General features: G+C 40.6%; 1 long non-coding RNA gene across 7 annotated transcripts in view; it reads right to left on the reverse strand.

The window, feature by feature from the left end:
* The window catches only part of LOC134485850 (uncharacterized), a 704,841-nt gene that overhangs the window by 627,764 nt on the left and 59,534 nt on the right, over positions 1-17,543 (reverse strand). For 2 of the 7 annotated variants that reach the window (XR_015674034.1, XR_015674032.1), the window contains exon 1: positions 10,831-11,159. The exons of 2 other annotated variants lie outside the window; for them this stretch is intronic. This is a non-coding gene — a long non-coding RNA (uncharacterized LOC134485850). Of the gene's footprint in view, positions 1-4,509; positions 4,837-10,830; positions 11,160-17,543 lie in introns of those variants that run through there. 3 more of the 7 variants (XR_015674016.1, XR_015674035.1, XR_015674040.1) reach the window with 2 other exon arrangements.

Raw genomic sequence — 17,543 nt, forward strand, 5'->3', positions numbered from 1 at the left:
CCCTGAGACAGTTCTCAGGTGATCAGGGCAATGCCAGGGAGGAAGCACTTCCCGGGGTGGCTCGGGGCTCTGTGGGCTCGCCCTGGCAAAGGGATTCTAGCAGAGGGCAGGGTGAGCCTGGCATCTGGGCCCCTACCTTCTGTCCTGGAAGCCAGAAGCCAGAGGCTCGGGTGGGAGAGGAGGCAGCCCCTCCGACACCTGCCCAGCCTGTGCTGCAGCAGCCCCCCTGCATCCTGGGTCCCAAACAGGGCTCCCCACAACAGGAAGCCCAGACCTCTGACCCTGGGCAAGCAGGCCAGTGTGGTCAGCCTGTCTCCCCCCCGGTGGTGGACAAGATGCCCGGTTCCCTCTGCCCTCCCGGAATGGATCCATTGCCCTGTCATCTCCTTCCCACCTGGCTGCTGCCCTGCTTTCTCTGGCACCAGGGAGCCTTAAAGGACAGCAGGCTCCCTTGGGCTCCTGCTCCCCGCAGGCATGCCTGCTAACTCATCCCCTTCAACTTTCAAATAAAAACGCACTGAGAACTGCATTCTTCTGTAGCCAAGGTGTCTTTTATTTTGTGCTTAGAAACAGCATTTACCACAGGGAAACAGGTGGGCTGTGATGGTGCTCACCTGTCATCCCAGCACTCTCCCTACACAGGCGGGGGGGGGGGGGGGGGGGGGGGGGAGTGATTTGCAAGTAGAGACCAGCCACTCCACCTCAGCCACTGTCAGGCAGGAGAGAGCCACCCTGCCTGCACTGTCTGTGCATATGATCTTTCAGTCAAGTGCACATGTGTTTCGGTTACTTTTCTAGTATGGGAAGAAACAGCAGGACCAAGCAAGTGTGCTATTCATGGTTCCTGTTGTAGGGAATGGCCTAAGCAGGCCATGGCCATAAGCAACTCTGGGAGGAAAGGGGTGATTTGACTGTCAGTTCCCCACCACTGTCCTCACTGAAGGAAGGCATGGCAGCTACCCCACCAGGGCAGCAACCTGGAGGCAGGAGCTGATGCAAAGGCCCTGGAGGGCTACTTCTTACAGACCTGCTGCTCCTTCTAGCCTGTTAGGCCTGCTTTCTGGTGCAGCTCAGGATCACCAACCCAGGCCTGGCTCTACCCACAATAGGTTTGTCCCCCAGCCCCTAGAATCACTACTTAAGGATAGGCCAACAGGCTTGCTGCCTGCAGCCTGGTCCTGTGAGGCATGATCTCAGAGGCCGGTCCCCCTTTCTCACATCATTCTAGTTCAGTTTCACCTCCTTTCATTCCAATATCTGTCTTCATTTCATCCTTTAACTCTTTTATTTTATGTTTCCATTCTTTTATTTCACCTGGGCATTTCATTGTTTCAGTTCACCTGACATTTATATAGTATTCTGTTATTCATTTAGTTGTCATGTACATATATAATTTAAGTTACTGTATCATAAATATTTATTTTTACATTTTGCTTTTAATTATTCCTATCTTTCCTTGCAGTAATTTGGTTCTATTTTAAAATGTATGTGTGATTTTTTCAAGAATTTACTTGATTTTTTTTTCATGTCATATCACTTCTTTTTGGTTGTTATTTCTTTTCTAATCATGCCATAGAAGAAGACACAATGATATTTAATAAATACGATGAAAGAAATAATGAATCTAAATAAAGTGAGTGTATGAAAAGGAGTAATATGCTGAAATGTGCCCGATACGAAGGGATTAGTCATTTCCAAAAAGGGTATTGCCATGATTTAATAAAGGATATAAATTGAAGTTATACTTGTTAATGAAATCACAGAAAGTAAAGTGGTAGCATAACAATATAAAAGGAAGAAGAATGAGATGCCTAAGAGAAAGAATGAAAGGCAGTGTGAGGGAACGGTGTAAAACACTGAAAAAACAAAATGAATCAAAACAATGTAAAGCAGCTGAACAAATTGATTCTGTAGCCACATAATGGCAGGAAATATATTATGAGAAGAAGGAAGGAAATTCTGAAACAGAAAAGCATCTATGGTGGATCAATCGATATCACAAAATGGGTCGAAATGGAATCAGAGGAAACCAACAGAAGGCAATAAAATGGTGTAAGGCAATGACTGCAAATGATGAAAATAGAGTAAACTTAATTAGTTGTACACATACAATTTAATTATCACTAAATGTAATAAACTGAAATACTGCCTAGATGATAAGAGGAAATAATGACACAAAATCCCATGGGGTTGGGCATGGTGGCTCACACTGTTAGTCCCAGCACTGGGGGAAGCAGAGGCAGGCAGATCTGACCTGAGTCAACCTGGTCCACAAAGGACACTGCAGGACAGTCAAGGATTCCTGTCTCCAAAATAAATATACAAGACAAAACAAAACAAAACAAAACAAAACAAAACAAAAGAAAACTGAAACAAACCCCAAAACACAGAAACAAAAATCCTGAATGATTCTTCAACGTTTAGGACATGTTTTGACATGGAAGTGAACTAATAAAATGGCTTGAAATGGAATGGAATGACTTGCAAAGTCTTGAAATCAAATACACATAATGAGATTTTCAAAATGAAGTTCAATAGCAAAAGGTTGGTCATGTGATTTAATGAGGGGCAAATGAAGTGACTCAGGATAATGCAACAGTGTGAAACCAGTACATACCATAGATTGCCTCATAATAAACATGAACATGCAATGGGACAAAGTGAATGATGACCCACACTCTTGGAGAACACTGAGAGGTAACGTGATAATGAAATGATACAGTGATATGACATAAAAAGGCTGGGCAATGTGAAGATCAAGTTAGACACTTAAATAATAGGATTTAAAATAAACCTATTCTGTAGATAATGAAAGGAAATTTAGGTACTGCAATGGCATTTAATTAATGTAATATATATATGTATAGATTGTTTATATTTATGTACTTACTATTACATCTGTGTATTTTATACATGTTTATTAGTATTTTCTTTTACACACTAATTAATGGACTGAATAAAAATAATGAAATTAAGTTTAAAATGCAGGGAACAAGTAAAATGATGAAAGGAAATAATGAAAAGGAGCTCAAAAACAAATGCTGATCCAATGATCTAGAGCACTGAAGTAAAAAAAATCAAGTAGTAATTTTGTACCGGAACAGAAGGAAAAGAGACACCGAAGTGAAACTTAGACTAGATCATAATAAGGAAGTGAAATAGAATGCAGATATGAAATACAATAGGAAGTAGGAATAAAATTGAATATGTGCAATTCAATGCTCTGAGATGAGAAAAGGTTACAAATTATTAATTTTTGCTCAAATAGAATAAAAACTAAATCACAGGACAATGTTATGAAACGAGTTAAAAAATGAAAGCAAAAAATTTAAGAAATACATCTATAAAAACAGCATGAATGAAATTAGAACAATAAATGAGTAACATCAAAATACATAAAAACACCAACTAAACAAAAGTGAAAGAAGAAAAAATAATTAAGAAGACAAATGGGAAATGAAAAAAACACTATTAAAAAGTAACTATCGTGAATGAAAATAAAATGAAATGAAAAAGATGGTATTAAATTAAATGGAAATACGAAGTAAAATTTGATAGACACAATTAAGTTTCAAGTGATGAAATACTTCGATGAAATGAATTAAAGGAATGAGATGAAGTTAAAACAAGTTGGTGAAATGAGAATCGGTCAGGTCAAGGAATTAAAATAGGGGAAGGAATCCCAATGAAATATAACGTCCTGTAATCTAACACGATGTACTGTGATTAAGTGAAATGAAAGACAAACTAAAAGGAGGGGACAATATGAAGTCCGATTTAGGAAAATGAACTGAGAGGACAGGACATGATAAATGCTTGAAGAGATGAAAGGATGGGATGAGGGGCTTCAGAGGAAATGAAATATCGTAATGAAAACACGAAGTAGCAACATAAAGTGCAACGGTGTGGACAAAGTATTAGGAAATCTCTGTGATGAAGCCTTGGAGGGACGGAAGCAAACATAACTCAGTGCAATGGAATCTACTGGACCCAAATGAGAGAAAAAGAAGAGATACAACAAGGAAGAAAGAGGGCGACACAAAATGACGATATTAAATCAAATTAAAGATAAATGAAATGATTTTATGACATGAAAGGAAATGAAGCTGCGGCCTGAACGCCAGCGAATGACTTTAATGAAAGAAAGTAGATGACATGTATGTATCTGATATAAAACAGTTCTATGAAATACAATGATTAAAAAAATGAAAATATTTAATGAAATTTAATTAATAAAGTTAACAGTAGCATAAAATAATGAGACTCAATGGATTGGAACAAAGAACTGATGCTGAAAGGAGATAATGAAAATCGGTCAAAAGAGGAGATGGCGAACCTTATAGTCACAAACCATATTTTGGGACGCAGGGTAAACAGTACTTGTAATGAAAGCCCATAATGTTCTTCTAAAAGTCGATCCTAAGGTCAAAAGTTGTTGCAATAGGTAAGGACACAATGAAGAGTTTAAAGGTGTCCACAAAAGCTTATGGAAGCTAAAACTCACTTAACCTGCTGCTGGATCACTTACAGGAGAGTGAAGACCAGTTTCTGGGGCTGGCCAGGCTCCCCAGTGGGAAACTGGGGCTCTGTGGAATTTGATGCTGTCACTGTTTGAACTCCACCTTTGCAGCAGCTTCCCTTTTAAAGCTCAGCATCTTCTTAAAATAGTGGAGTAACTGCCCTGCTGGGGTCTGAGCAGCCAGCCGCTCAGGTGAACTGGGGGGAGTGGCCAGGTGAGCAGCTAGGCTGCCTCCTGAAGTGAGCTTTGTAGATTTCTGTCCCCCTCTCTGCTCTGAGGCAGACCCTGCTCTCAGTGTGGACCCAGGTCGCCTCTCTGGATCCTTTCAACAGGTTTGGCTTTCTGTTCATTTTTCTGGCGGATGTGTGGTTCACCCTATTCTATCCTGTAGCAGAGTCTGGTTTCTGTTTTTTCAGAACGATTTAATTTAAACGGGGTTCCAGAAAGGTTTAACTTATGCCCGTTTCCAGAGCGATTTAACTTAAACCCGTTTCCAGAGCGACTTAACTTAAACCCGTTTCTAGAGCGAGTTAACTTAAACCCGTTTCCACAACGCTTTAACTTAAACCTGCTTCCACAAAGCTTTAATTTGAACCTGTTTCCAGAACGCTTTAATTTAAAACGATTTCCAGAAGGGTTTAACTTATACCGGTTTCCAGAACGCTTTAAATTAACCCGGTTTCCAGAACGGTTTAACTTAAACCGATTTCCAGAACGGTTAAATTTAAACCTGTTGCCTGAAGGGTTTCATTTAAACCGGTTTCCGGAAGGTTCCATTTAAACCGGTTTCCACAGCGCTTTCATTTAAATCGGTTTGCACAACGGATGCATTTAAAGCGTTTTTAAAATGAAAGTTGTTCTTCTGAAAATTAACTATCTGCCTCCTCCACTTCCTCCTTGGTCTTTGGGAGCCCGGGGGCAGCCAGTGTGGTCAAAGCTCCGCCCCTGGCTAGGTGGCTATAAAAAGGGAGAGCCCAGTTGGTGAGGCAGGCTCTGCCTCCTCACTGTATTCAAATTGGAAAGCAAGCTCTGTTGACCTGAACTACATAAGACTGAAGAAGTGATACCGACGACCTCTCAATACCAAATTACAGCAGCAGACTGGCCGCTGGGTCGGCTCTGCTTGATTGTACCCAAACTGCTGGGCAATTTGCATTTTGAAAGATTAAAAAACGATATCTACCAACTCTACAATAAGATATTACCTGTCTCAAATAACCCAAACTGCTGGGCAATTTGCATTTTGAAAGATTAAAAAAAACGATATCTACGAACTCTACAATAAGATATTACCTGTCTCAAATAACCCAAACTGCTGGGCAATTCGCATTTTGAAAGAATAAAAAACGATATCTACGAACTCTACAATAAGATATTACCTGTATCAATTTACCCAAACTGCTGGGCAATTTGCATTTTGAAAGAATATAAACGGAGGCGGGGGACGGAGGAAAGAATAAAAAAAAAAAAAAAAACGATATCTACGAACTCTACAATAAGATATTACCTGTATCAATTTACCCAAACTGCTGGGCAATTTACCTTTTTAAGAATGAAAAACTGCCATCCAGATACCTTGAGAGAAATGGAGACAGCATGCCGCCCTAATTACCGCATAAATGCTCCTATTGGCACTCGGCCTTGTGCCACGGAGCCAAATATCTGGTGCACGAGGGTGCAGGAGGCTTGGGAGGCCTGGGAGAGAAGAGCATCTGCAGAGCCCCAGCCTTATGGGGTTATTACCTGGGACACACTGCAGCCCTGGTCAATGCCCTGCCTACTGCCCCTGAGACAGTTCTCAGGTGATCAGGGCAATGCCAGGGAGGAAGCACTTCCCGGGGTGGCTCGGGGCTCTGTGGGCTCGCCCTGGCAAAGGGATTCTAGCAGAGGGCAGGGTGAGCCTGGCATCTGGGCCCCTACCTTCTGTCCTGGAAGCCAGAAGCCAGAGGCTCGGGTGGGAGAGGAGGCAGCCCCTCCGACACCTGCCCAGCCTGTGCTGCAGCAGCCCCCCTGCATCCTGGGTCCCAAACAGGGCTCCCCACAACAGGAAGCCCAGACCTCTGACCCTGGGCAAGCAGGCCAGTGTGGTCAGCCTGTCTCCCCCCCGGTGGTGGACAAGATGCCCGGTTCCCTCTGCCCTCCCGGAATGGATCCATTGCCCTGTCATCTCCTTCCCACCTGGCTGCTGCCCTGCTTTCTCTGGCACCAGGGAGCCTTAAAGGACAGCAGGCTCCCTTGGGCTCCTGCTCCCCGCAGGCATGCCTGCTAACTCATCCCCTTCAACTTTCAAATAAAAACGCACTGAGAACTGCATTCTTCTGTAGCCAAGGTGTCTTTTATTTTGTGCTTAGAAACAGCATTTACCACAGGGAAACAGGTGGGCTGTGATGGTGCTCACCTGTCATCCCAGCACTCTCCCTGCACAGGCGGGGGGGGGGGGGGGCGGGGGGGGAGTGATTTGCAAGTAGAGACCAGCCACTCCACCTCAGCCACTGTCAGGCAGGAGAGAGCCACCCTGCCTGCACTGTCTGTGCATATGATCTTTCAGTCAAGTGCACATGTGTTTCGGTTACTTTTCTAGTATGGGAAGAAACAGCAGGACCAAGCAAGTGTGCTATTCATGGTTCCTGTTGTAGGGAATGGCCTAAGCAGGCCATGGCCATAAGCAACTCTGGGAGGAAAGGGGTGATTTGACTGTCAGTTCCCCACCACTGTCCTCACTGAAGGAAGGCATGGCAGCTACCCCACCAGGGCAGCAACCTGGAGGCAGGAGCTGATGCAAAGGCCCTGGAGGGCTACTTCTTACAGACCTGCTGCTCCTTCTAGCCTGTTAGGCCTGCTTTCTGGTGCAGCTCAGGATCACCAACCCAGGCCTGGCTCTACCCACAATAGGTTTGTCCCCCAGCCCCTAGAATCACTACTTAAGAATAGGCCAACAGGCTTGCTGCCTGCAGCCTGGTCCTGTGAGGCATGATCTCAGAGGCCGGTCCCCCTTTCTCACATCATTCTAGTTCAGTTTCACCTCCTTTCATTCCAATATCTGTCTTCATTTCATCCTTTAACTCTTTTATTTTATGTTTCCATTCTTTTATTTCACCTGGGCATTTCATTGTTTCAGTTCACCTGACATTTATATAGTATTCTGTTATTCATTTAGTTGTCATGTACATATATAATTTAAGTTACTGTATCATAAATATTTATTTTTACATTTTGCTTTTAATTATTCCTATCTTTCCTTGCAGTAATTTGGTTCTATTTTAAAATGTATGTGTGATTTTTTCAAGAATTTACTTGATTTTTTTTTCATGTCATATCACTTCTTTTTGGTTGTTATTTCTTTTCTAATCATGCCATAGAAGAAGACACAATGATATTTAATAAATACGATGAAAGAAATAATGAATCTAAATAAAGTGAGTGTATGAAAAGGAGTAATATGCTGAAATGTGCCCGATACGAAGGGATTAGTCATTTCCAAAAAGGGTATTGCCATGATTTAATAAAGGATATAAATTGAAGTTATACTTGTTAATGAAATCACAGAAAGTAAAGTGGTAGCATAACAATATAAAAGGAAGAAGAATGAGATGCCTAAGAGAAAGAATGAAAGGCAGTGTGAGGGAACGGTGTAAAACACTGAAAAAACAAAATGAATCAAAACAATGTAAAGCAGCTGAACAAATTGATTCTGTAGCCACATAATGGCAGGAAATATATTATGAGAAGAAGGAAGGAAATTCTGAAACAGAAAAGCATCTATGGTGGATCAATCGATATCACAAAATGGGTCGAAATGGAATCAGAGGAAACCAACAGAAGGCAATAAAATGGTGTAAGGCAATGACTGCAAATGATGAAAATAGAGTAAACTTAATTAGTTGTACACATACAATTTAATTATCACTAAATGTAATAAACTGAAATACTGCCTAGATGATAAGAGGAAATAATGACACAAAATCCCATGGGGTTGGGCATGGTGGCTCACACTGTTAGTCCCAGCACTGGGGGAAGCAGAGGCAGGCAGATCTGACCTGAGTCAACCTGGTCCACAAAGGACACTGCAGGACAGTCAAGGATTCCTGTCTCCAAAATAAATATACAAGACAAAACAAAACAAAACAAAACAAAACAAAAGAAAACTGAAACAAACCCCAAAACACAGAAACAAAAATCCTGAATGATTCTTCAACGTTTAGGACATGTTTTGACATGGAAGTGAACTAATAAAATGGCTTGAAATGGAATGGAATGACTTGCAAAGTCTTGAAATCAAATACACGTAATGAGATTTTCAAAATGAAGTTCAATAGCAAAAGGTTGGTCATGTGATTTAATGAGGGGCAAATGAAGTGACTCAGGATAATGCAACAGTGTGAAACCAGTACATACCATAGATTGCCTCATAATAAACATGAACATGCAATGGGACAAAGTGAATGATGACCCACACTCTTGGAGAACACTGAGAGGTAATGTGATAATGAAATGATACAGTGATATGACATAAAAAGGCTGGGCAATGTGAAGATCAAGTTAGACACTTAAATAATAGGATTTAAAATAAACCTATTCTGTAGATAATGAAAGGAAATTTAGGTACTGCAATGGCATTTAATTAATGTAATATATATATGTATAGATTGTTTATATTTATGTACTTACTATTACATCTGTGTATTTTATACATGTTTATTAGTATTTTCTTTTACACACTAATTAATGGACTGAATAAAAATAATGAAATTAAGTTTAAAATGCAGGGAAAAGTAAAATGATGAAAGGAAATAATGAAAAGGAGCTCAAAAACAAATGCTGATCCAATGATCTAGAGCACTGAAGTAAAAAAAATCAAGTAGTAATTTTGTACCGGAACAGAAGGAAAAGAGACACCGAAGTGAAACTTAGAGAGTTACACCAATGACAGTAACAGACTAGATCATAATAAGGAAGTGAAATAGAATGCAGATATGAAATACAATAGGAAGTAGGAATAAAATTGAATATGTGCAATTCAATGCTCTGAGATGAGAAAAGGTTACAAATTATTAATTTTTGCTCAAATAGAATAAAAACTAAATCACAGGACAATGTTATGAAACGAGTTAAAAAATGAAAGCAAAAAATTTAAGAAATACATCTATAAAAACAGCATGAATGAAATTAGAACAATAAATGAGTAACATCAAAATACATAAAAACACCAACTAAACAAAAGTGAAAGAAGAAAAAATAATTAAGAAGACAAATGGGAAATGAAAAAAACACTATTAAAAAGTAACTATCGTGAATGAAAATAAAATGAAATGAAAAAGATGGTATTAAATTAAATGGAAATACGAAGTAAAATTTGATAGACACAATTAAGTTTCAAGTGATGAAATACTTCGATGAAATGAATTAAAGGAATGAGATGAAGTTAAAACAAGTTGGTGAAATGAGAATCGGTCAGGTCAAGGAATTAAAATAGGGGAAGGAATCCCAATGAAATATAACGTCCTGTAATCTAACACGATGTACTGTGATTAAGTGAAATGAAAGACAAACTAAAAGGAGGGGACAATATGAAGTCCGATTTAGGAAAATGAACTGAGAGGACAGGACATGATAAATGCTTGAAGAGATGAAAGGATGGGATGAGGGGCTTCAGAGGAAATGAAATATCGTAATGAAAACACGAAGTAGCAACATAAAGTGCAACGGTGTGGACAAAGTATTAGGAAATCTCTGTGATGAAGCCTTGGAGGGACGGAAGCAAACATAACTCAGTGCAGTGGAATCTACTGGACCCAAATGAGAGAAAAAGAAGAGATACAACAAGGAAGAAAGAGGGCGACACAAAATGACGATATTAAATCAAATTAAAGATAAATGAAATGATTTTATGACATGAAAGGAAATGAAGCTGCGGCCTGAACGCCAGCGAATGACTTTAATGAAAGAAAGTAGATGACATGTATGTATCTGATATAAAACAGTTCTATGAAATACAATGATTAAAAAAATGAAAATATTTAATGAAATTTAATTAATAAAGTTAACAGTAGCATAAAATAATGAGACTCAATGGATTGGAACAAAGAACTGATGCTGAAAGGAGATAATGAAAATCGGTCAAAAGAGGAGATGGCGAACCTTATAGTCACAAACCATATTTTGGGACGCAGGGTAAACAGTACTTGTAATGAAAGCCCATAATGTTCTTCTAAAAGTCGATCCTAAGGTCAAAAGTTGTTGCAATAGGTAAGGACACAATGAAGAGTTTAAAGGTGTCCACAAAAGCTTATGGAAGCTAAAACTCACTTAACCTGCTGCTGGATCACTTACAGGAGAGTGAAGACCAGTTTCTGGGGCTGGCCAGGCTCCCCAGTGGGAAACTGGGGCTCTGTGGAATTTGATGCTGTCACTGTTTGAACTCCACCTTTGCAGCAGCTTCCCTTTTAAAGCTCAGCATCTTCTTAAAATAGTGGAGTAACTGCCCTGCTGGGGTCTGAGCAGCCAGCCGCTCAGGTGAACTGGGAATGGCCAGGTGAGCAGCTAGGCTGCCTCCTGAAGTGAGCTTTGTAGATTTCTGCCCCCCTCTCTGCTCTGAGGCAGACCCTGCTCTCAGTGTGGACCCAGGTCGCCTCTCTGGATCCTTTCAGCAGGTTTGGCTTTCTGTTCATTTTTCTGGCGGATGTGTGGTTCACCCTATTCTATCCTGTAGCAGAGTCTGGTTTCTGTTTTTTTCAGAACGATTTAATTTAAACGGGGTTCCAGAAAGGTTTAACTTATGCCCGTTTTCAGAGCGATTTAACTTAAACCGGTTTCCAGAGCGACTTAACTTAAACCCGTTTCTAGAGCGAGTTAACTTAAACCCGTTTCCACAACGCTTTAACTTAAACCTGCTTCCACAACGCTTTAATTTGAACCTGTTTCCAGAACGCTTTAATTTAAAACGATTTCCAGAAGGGTTTAACTTATACCGGTTTCCAGAACGCTTTAAATTAACCCGGTTTCCAGAACGGTTTAACTTAAACCGATTTCCAGAACGGTTAAATTTAAACCTGTTGCCTGAAGGGTTTCATTTAAACCGGTTTCCGGAAGGTTCCATTTAAACCGGTTTCCACAGCGCTTTCATTTAAATCGGTTTGCACAACGGATGCATTTAAAGCGTTTTTAAAGTGAAAGTTGTTCTTCTGAAAATTAACTATCTGCCTCCTCCACTTCCTCCTTGGTCTTTGGGAGCCCGGGGGCAGCCAGTGTGGTCAAAGCTCCGCCCCTGGCTAGGTGGCTATAAAAAGGGAGAGCCCAGTTGGTGAGGCAGGCTCTGCCTCCTCACTGTATTCAAATTGGAAAGCAAGCTCTGTTGACCTGAACTACATAAGACTGAAGAAGTGATACCGACGACCTCTCAATACCAAATTACAGCAGCAGACTGGCCGCTGGGTCGGCTCTGCTTGATTGTACCCAAACTGCTGGGCAATTTGCATTTTGAAAGATTAAAAAACGATATCTACCAACTCTACAATAAGATATTACCTGTCTCAAATAACCCAAACTGCTGGGCAATTTGCATTTTGAAAGATTAAAAAAAACGATATCTACGAACTCTACAATAAGATATTACCTGTCTCAAATAACCCAAACTGCTGGGCAATTCGCATTTTGAAAGAATAAAAAACGATATCTACGAACTCTACAATAAGATATTACCTGTATCAATTTACCCAAACTGCTGGGCAATTTGCATTTTGAAAGAATATAAACGGAGGCGGGGGACGGAGGAAAGAATAAAAAAAAAAAAAAACGATATCTACGAACTCTACAATAAGATATTACCTGTATCAATTTACCCAAACTGCTGGGCAATTTACCTTTTTAAGAATGAAAAACTGCCATCCAGATACCTTGAGAGAAATGGAGACAGCATGCCGCCCTAATTACCGCATAAATGCTCCTATTGGCACTCGGCCTTGTGCCACGGAGCCAAATATCTGGTGCACGAGGGTGCAGGAGGCTTGGGAGGCCTGGGAGAGAAGAGCATCTGCAGAGCCCCAGCCTTATGGGGTTATTACCTGGGACACACTGCAGCCCTGGTCAATGCCCTGCCTACTGCCCCTGAGACAGTTCTCAGGTGATCAGGGCAATGCCAGGGAGGAAGCACTTCCCGGGGTGGCTCGGGGCTCTGTGGGCTCGCCCTGGCAAAGGGATTCTAGCAGAGGGCAGGGTGAGCCTGGCATCTGGGCCCCTACCTTCTGTCCTGGAAGCCAGAAGCCAGAGGCTCGGGTGGGAGAGGAGGCAGCCCCTCCGACACCTGCCCAGCCTGTGCTGCAGCAGCCCCCCTGCATCCTGGGTCCCAAACAGGGCTCCCCACAACAGGAAGCCCAGACCTCTGACCCTGGGCAAGCAGGCCAGTGTGGTCAGCCTGTCTCCCCCCCCCCCCGGTGGTGGACAAGATGCCCGGTTCCCTCTGCCCTCCCGGAATGGATCCATTGCCCTGTCATCTCCTTCCCACCTGGCTGCTGCCCTGCTTTCTCTGGCACCAGGGAGCCTTAAAGGACAGCAGGCTCCCTTGGGCTCCTGCTCCCCGCAGGCATGCCTGCTACCTCATCCCCTTCAACTTTCAAATAAAAACGCACTGAGAACTGCATTCTTCTGTAGCCAAGGTGTCTTTTATTTTGTGCTTAGAAACAGCATTTACCACAGGGAAACAGGTGGGCTGTGATGGTGCTCACCTGTCATCCCAGCACTCTCCCTGCACAGGCGGGGGGGGGGGGGGGGGGGGGAGTGATTTGCAAGTAGAGACCAGCCACTCCACCTCAGCCACTGTCAGGCAGGAGAGAGCCACCCTGCCTGCACTGTCTGTGCATATGATCTTTCAGTCAAGTGCACATGTGTTTCGGTTACTTTTCTAGTATGGGAAGAAACAGCAGGACCAAGCAAGTGTGCTATTCATGGTTCCTGTTGTAGGGAATGGCCTAAGCAGGCCATGGCCATAAGCAACTCTGGGAGGAAAGGGGTGATTTGACTGTCAGTTCCCCACCACTGTCCTCACTGAAGGAAGGCATGGCAGCTACCCCACCAGGGCAGCAACCTGGAGGCAGGAGCTGATGCAAAGGCCCTGGAGGGCTACTTCTTACAGACCTGCTGCTCCTTCTAGCCTGTTAGGCCTGCTTTCTGGTGCAGCTCAGGATCACCAACCCAGGCCTGGCTCTACCCACAATAGGTTTGTCCCCCAGCCCCTAGAATCACTACTTAAGGATAGGCCAACAGGCTTGCTGCCTGCAGCCTGGTCCTGTGAGGCATGATCTCAGAGGCCGGTCCCCCTTTCTCACATCATTCTAGTTCAGTTTCACCTCCTTTCATTCCAATATCTGTCTTCATTTCATCCTTTAACTCTTTTATTTTATGTTTCCATTCTTTTATTTCACCTGGGCATTTCATTGTTTCAGTTCACCTGACATTTATATAGTATTCTGTTATTCATTTAGTTGTCATGTACATATATAATTTAAGTTACTGTATCATAAATATTTATTTTTACATTTTGCTTTTAATTATTCCTATCTTTCCTTGCAGTAATTTGGTTCTATTTTAAAATGTATGTGTGATTTTTTCAAGAATTTACTTGATTTTTTTTTCATGTCATATCACTTCTTTTTGGTTGTTATTTCTTTTCTAATCATGCCATAGAAGAAGACACAATGATATTTAATAAATACGATGAAAGAAATAATGAATCTAAATAAAGTGAGTGTATGAAAAGGAGTAATATGCTGAAATGTGCCCGATACGAAGGGATTAGTCATTTCCAAAAAGGGTATTGCCATGATTTAATAAAGGATATAAATTGAAGTTATACTTGTTAATGAAATCACAGAAAGTAAAGTGGTAGCATAACAATATAAAAGGAAGAAGAATGAGATGCCTAAGAGAAAGAATGAAAGGCAGTGTGAGGGAACGGTGTAAAACACTGAAAAAACAAAATGAATCAAAACAATGTAAAGCAGCTGAACAAATTGATTCTGTAGCCACATAATGGCAGGAAATATATTATGAGAAGAAGGAAGGAAATTCTGAAACAGAAAAGCATCTATGGTGGATCAATCGATATCACAAAATGGGTCGAAATGGAATCAGAGGAAACCAACAGAAGGCAATAAAATGGTGTAAGGCAATGACTGCAAATGATGAAAATAGAGTAAACTTAATTAGTTGTACACATACAATTTAATTATCACTAAATGTAATAAACTGAAATACTGCCTAGATGATAAGAGGAAATAATGACACAAAATCCCATGGGGTTGGGCATGGTGGCTCACACTGTTAGTCCCAGCACTGGGGGAAGCAGAGGCAGGCAGATCTGACCTGAGTCAACCTGGTCCACAAAGGACACTGCAGGACAGTCAAGGATTCCTGTCTCCAAAATAAATATACAAGACAAAACAAAACAAAACAAAACAAAACAAAACAAAAGAAAACTGAAACAAACCCCAAAACACAGAAACAAAAATCCTGAATGATTCTTCAACGTTTAGGACATGTTTTGACATGGAAGTGAACTAATAAAATGGCTTGAAATGGAATGGAATGACTTGCAAAGTCTTGAAATCAAATACACGTAATGAGATTTTCAAAATGAAGTTCAATAGCAAAAGGTTGGTCATGTGATTTAATGAGGGGCAAATGAAGTGACTCAGGATAATGCAACAGTGTGAAACCAGTACATACCATAGATTGCCTCATAATAAACATGAACATGCAATGGGACAAAGTGAATGATGACCCACACTCTTGGAGAACACTGAGAGGTAACGTGATAATGAAATGATACAGTGATATGACATAAAAAGGCTGGGCAATGTGAAGATCAAGTTAGACACTTAAATAATAGGATTTAAAATAAACCTATTCTGTAGATAATGAAAGGAAATTTAGGTACTGCAATGGCATTTAATTAATGTAATATATATATGTATAGATTGTTTATATTTATGTACTTACTATTACATCTGTGTATTTTATACATGTTTATTAGTATTTTCTTTTACACACTAATTAATGGACTGAATAAAAATAATGAAATTAAGTTTAAAATGCAGGGAAAAGTAAAATGATGAAAGGAAATAATGAAAAGGAGCTCAAAAACAAATGCTGATCCAATGATCTAGAGCACTGAAGTAAAAAAAATCAAGTAGTAATTTTGTACCGGAACAGAAGGAAAAGAGACACCGAAGTGAAACTTAGAGAGTTACACCAATGACAGTAACAGACTAGATCATAATAAGGAAGTGAAATAGAATGCAGATATGAAATACAATAGGAAGTAGGAATAAAATTGAATATGTGCAATTCAATGCTCTGAGATGAGAAAAGGTTACAAATTATTAATTTTTGCTCAAATAGAATAAAAACTAAATCACAGGACAATGTTATGAAACGAGTTAAAAAATGAAAGCAAAAAATTTAAGAAATACATCTATAAAAACAGCATGAATGAAATTAGAACAATAAATGAGTAACATCAAAATACATAAAAACACCAACTAAACAAAAGTGAAAGAAGAAAAAATAATTAAGAAGACAAATGGGAAATGAAAAAAACACTATTAAAAAGTAACTATCGTGAATGAAAATAAAATGAAATGAAAAAGATGGTATTAAATTAAATGGAAATACGAAGTAAAATTTGATAGACACAATTAAGTTTCAAGTGATGAAATACTTCGATGAAATGAATTAAAGGAATGAGATGAAGTTAAAACAAGTTGGTGAAATGAGAATCGGTCAGGTCAAGGAATTAAAATAGGGGAAGGAATCCCAATGAAATATAACGTCCTGTAATCTAACACGATGTACTGTGATTAAGTGAAATGAAAGACAAACTAAAAGGAGGGGACAATATGAAGTCCGATTTAGGAAAATGAACTGAGAGGACAGGACATGATAAATGCTTGAAGAGATGAAAGGATGGGATGAGGGGCTTCAGAGGAAATGAAATATCGTAATGAAAACACGAAGTAGCAACATAAAGTGCAACGGTGTGGACAAAGTATTAGGAAATCTCTGTGATGAAGCCTTGGAGGGACGGAAGCAAACATAACTCAGTGCAGTGGAATCTACTGGACCCAAATGAGAGAAAAAGAAGAGATACAACAAGGAAGAAAGAGGGCGACACAAAATGACGATATTAAATCAAATTAAAGATAAATGAAATGATTTTATGACATGAAAGGAAATGAAGCTGCGGCCTGAACGCCAGCGAATGACTTTAATGAAAGAAAGTAGATGACATGTATGTATCTGATATAAAACAGTTCTATGAAATACAATGATTAAAAAAATGAAAATATTTAATGAAATTTAATTAATAAAGTTAACAGTAGCATAAAATAATGAGACTCAATGGATTGGAACAAAGAACTGATGCTGAAAGGAGATAATGAAAATCGGTCAAAAGAGGAGATGGCGAACCTTATAGTCACAAACCATATTTTGGGACGCAGGGTAAACAGTACTTGTAATGAAAGCCCATAATGTTCTTCTAAAAGTCGATCCTAAGGTCAAAAGTTGTTGCAATAGGTAAGGACACAATGAAGAGTTTAAAGGTGTCCACAAAAGCTTATGGAAGCTAAAACTCACTTAACCTGCTGCTGGATCACTTACAGGAGAGTGAAGACCAGTTTCTGGGGCTGGCCAGGCTCCCCAGTGGGAAACTGGGGCTCTGTGGAATTTGATGCTGTCACTGTTTGAACTCCACCTTTGCAGCAGCTTCCCCTTTAAAGCTCAGCATCTTCTTAAAATAGTGGAGTAACTGCCCTGCTGGGGTCTGAGCAGCCAGCCGCTCAGGTGAACTGGGAATGGCCAGGTGAGCAGCTAGGCTGCCTCCTGAAGTGAGCTTTGTAGATTTCTGCCCCCCTCTCTGCTCTGAGGCAGACCTTGCTCTCAGTGTGGACCCAGGGCGCCTCTGGATCCTTTCAGCAGGTTTGGCTTTCTGTTCATTTTTCTGGCGGATGTGTGGTTCACCCTATTCTAT

The sequence above is a fragment of the Rattus norvegicus genome, chromosome 2 (assembly GCF_021556685.1).
Source record: "Rattus norvegicus strain SHRSP/BbbUtx chromosome 2, alternate assembly SHRSP_T2T, whole genome shotgun sequence".
NCBI classification, from domain to species: domain Eukaryota; kingdom Metazoa; phylum Chordata; class Mammalia; order Rodentia; family Muridae; genus Rattus; species Rattus norvegicus.